Here is a 3744-nt window from a genome sequence, read left to right as displayed (position 1 = left end):
GGGGTTGCTGAAGCTGCTGAACACTTTGTAGCAGAGCTGAATGGTTTATCCGTTATCCAGTTTCATCCATTTCTTCATCCCTTTCTCATCTTTTTTTTTTCAGGGTAACTAAGATGAACAAAATCTGCGGGTTTGCATCTCTTTGTTAGATACAATAGTTATGGAGAAACATACTTTGTGCTCTCCACAACCATGGAATTAAAAAAATATGATACAACTATGTCCTTTTCAATAAAACTTAACTATTTCACATAAAGAATAATCTCAGAACTATTACTGTAAGATACCAGCATAGTGTAATGCACAAATGCCATTTTAGCAGTAAAATACAATTATTGAAAGCTTTTTTTTTCTTTTGTCATTGTTGCAGAAATGCAAAAACTAAGCGTGAAATAAAGCATCAATGCAATTTGTGACTTGAACAGTTCAAGGAGTTACAATACAGGACATCTCAGTGCATTCAATCATGATTCACTGACTTGTCATTGAGAGAGATGAGTGATGTCCCTATCCCCTGAAGCTGCTATAACTGATTTCCTTGCCAGAATTGGGGAGAAAAACCGCACTTCTAAACACACAAGGTGATCATGTTTAGCGAGGGCAGCCAAAACATCCTATACAGCCCACTACTGTGGCAATAGTTGATAGTACTCACGCCTCTAAGAGAAAAGTAAGTCAGATATGATTCAGTGGTGGAATTTACATTAACGTAATGTCAATCTAATAAGGAATAGAGGTACTTGTACTTCATAATTTTCATTTTCTGCTACTTTAAACTTCTAGGCCATTACATTTCACATTACTTTCCAGATTTAGATTTTACATTAAAAAAAAAAAACACTAGATTAGCGTGTTGGCTTGTGACTTCCCCCCCCCTTGTCATGTATCAGATGTCTGTAAGTTGTTAGCAGCTTCAAAGAAACACTTATTGACCAACGTTCTAAAATGGCTTTGTTCCACAGCTCAAAGAGGTTACAATATCCAATATTTCCTAAAAAAGATTTTCTAATTTCCTTCCCAATTAATCATCTCACGACCCCAAAGAATTTATGTTGTGATTTTTGAGGAACAACAGTATTGATAGCTTAATGTCATATGTACTAGTATTTCAATCAAAGGGGCCATATTTCAGCAAAACCAGTTTTTTAACTTTTGACATTTTACGTACATTTACTGCTAATAGTTATTTACTTTAGGGAGGATTTCCTTTTATGCACCGATCTAATACTGATCTTGGATATCGGGCCAATACTGACTCAAATAGCTGGATCAGGTATCATTAACAATTGGTCAATTCTAATACATTCTATACTTATATATAAACATATACTGGAAAGCCCAGGTATCGGTGTCGGGACTGAAAAAGTCAGATTGGTGCATTTCTACTTTTAGTTGAATATTTTTACATTGTTGTATTGATTCTCTTACTTGAGTAAAGGATTTAATTATTGTTCCAACTTCTTTAGCATCATTTCATTTTATGATTTAGATTGTGTTCTGAAATTGAGAAGTTAATTGAAAGGAAATTAAAGACAATTAAATTGGCCTGTATAACCATGTGAAATATCCTATTTTTGTTGTGCTCCTATCCCCTTCCCTCTTAGATGACACTTACTGATTGTTTCCATAGCGCAAACTAATCTCCATCTCTAAATTTGCCACAATTAGCTAGAAAGTCTAATTAAAACTGGTTGTTTATTTCTTCAAGTTCAAACCAAGTTCATTGCAGCACCATCACTTTGGTTGGGGAGAGAAATCACAACAACTCTGCCATGTCACTGTTTTCTGTTCAGTGCTCTACCAACCGCTCTAAGACAAGAGAATATAGGTCATTGATTTAATAATTTATAACACGTGAGACGACAATAAGCTCTTTGAGACACAAGCATATTTGGAGAGTGCCTTTTGCCATTTGAGCGTTACTCTAGAAGGCACTTTCACTTAGCTGTGTTTGGCAAATTCCTCTCTGTCTGTGCAAGACAACACAAAGCTCCACAAATGTACTGATAATCCTTAAATGCTGACAAGTGGTTCGATTGACAATCTAGAGAAAGGCTTAATCAGCTTTTATATAGTGTGCAAGTTCATAATAGCTACTATTAGTTCAGACTCCACTTCATAATCTGTTTATTGCTTCTTTGTTTGAGCATCTTTTTTGTTGTTTGGAAAAAATGAAAACCCCATTGCATGTTCTTTTAAAGTCCAGCCTGGAAATGAAGTGCTTGAAGAATATGTTATGCTGGAGTGTCAGAAAATATGTGACTCTCCCTGACACATTTATTTTACCCGCAAGAGGTGTGAGACAAGAGTCTTGGAGATTGTTACATCATATCGGACAGTGATTCTGATGCACTCTTTTAGACGGATTACATCATCAGTTGGTAAAAGTGAGTAGCAAACCTCCTTACACATACATGTACCATTACATGCAGCTGTACTTGTGCTTGGAACACCCAACTCGTCACAAATACAGCTTCATAATTGTGCTATTTAGGCACAGCAGTTGCATTCCATATTTGACTAAAGGCCCCTGGTGACGAAGCTGTTGATCATCCTGCCTCAAGTCTTCAGCACAGTTGGAGACATTATATTCTCACGTACTGTTGCTTCATAGCAGCTAAAATGAATGGCTTAATGACTGCTGTCATATTTTGCTTGAAAATGCCTAGAGACAAACAGGACAGAGAAAGGGTTATAACATGCAACAAACTGGTGGAATAAGACCACTGATGTTGTGGTGGTTGTATTTTATTTATTTATTGTTTACTCTTTTGGCACAAGTATGTTGCTTAAACCTCTATGTATGGAATGCATCTTAATCACCGGGTCAGCAGCACACATTATTTTCAGTCTGAATGCATGCTTATGTAATCTGTATGTCATATTTGGCTGGTTATAAAATGGCTACATGACCGGAGGGCAATAATGAATAGCTAGGTTTCTTATAGGTACACATAAGCATGTGACAGAAGCATGTGTATTTGGATGTATATATGCAAACACAGAAAAAAAAGCCAAGTACTGGACCCCATGTTAAACCACAGCCGTGTTTACACCCGGGGCAGAGGTAGTTCATTTCATTCCCTCTCCTCTCTAGCCTCCTTGATATGTCCTGCCCTGCCTGCTCTGCATGCCTGTGCACCCATTCAGAAAACTCATTTCAAATCCATCCCCGGGATCTGGCCCACAAATAGAATTAGTAGAATAAACATGTTCATTTGAGTTGGTGGAATAGGATTACATATTATTCGAGTTGCTACGGTGAGGTAGCCTCTCCCCAACCTTACTCAGCAGGAATGGGATTAAGATGACACAAGATGTAGCAAATGTCTTTGGAGAGTGGTGCTGAAGCCATCTTTGATGCAGTATACTGACGTGCTGCTGCCTGGAATTTAGAAAGGCTAAGCAGATGATACAATTTAAAAAAAAAAGAAAAGAAAAGTTGTCATGTAGCAATGCCAGCATTCACATATTAGACTTTGACTCTCATCTACATACGTATTTGCACCTCCTAACTTTTTTCTTCAGATTTTAATGGCCAGCCGATATATTGGGCCGATATTTGCGTTTTTTTGCGTGGCTGCTGCGTTCGCCTATAGTTTTTTCCCGGCATTATTTACAGACAGGCGCTCAGCTCTGTGTTGTTCAGTACGCTGCAGTTCATGTGCAGACCATGCGCTGCCCCTCCACCACTAGCACCATGGCAATCTTAAATTACAAATCAAGCACTTTATTTCAATGGCT

The 3744-nt window shown here is 37.7% G+C and overlaps 1 protein-coding gene across 5 annotated transcripts in view; it reads left to right on the top strand.

The window, feature by feature from the left end:
* Positions 1–3744, top strand: part of samd12 (sterile alpha motif domain containing 12) — a 96590-nt gene that overhangs the window by 1794 nt on the left and 91052 nt on the right. The gene's annotated exons all lie outside the window — the stretch shown is intronic.

Source organism: Etheostoma spectabile, chromosome 14, assembly GCF_008692095.1.
Source record: "Etheostoma spectabile isolate EspeVRDwgs_2016 chromosome 14, UIUC_Espe_1.0, whole genome shotgun sequence".
Lineage (NCBI taxonomy): Eukaryota > Metazoa > Chordata > Actinopteri > Perciformes > Percidae > Etheostoma > Etheostoma spectabile.
The sequence above is the reverse complement of the archived record's forward strand: the minus strand, read 5'-3'. Positions and strand labels throughout refer to the sequence as shown.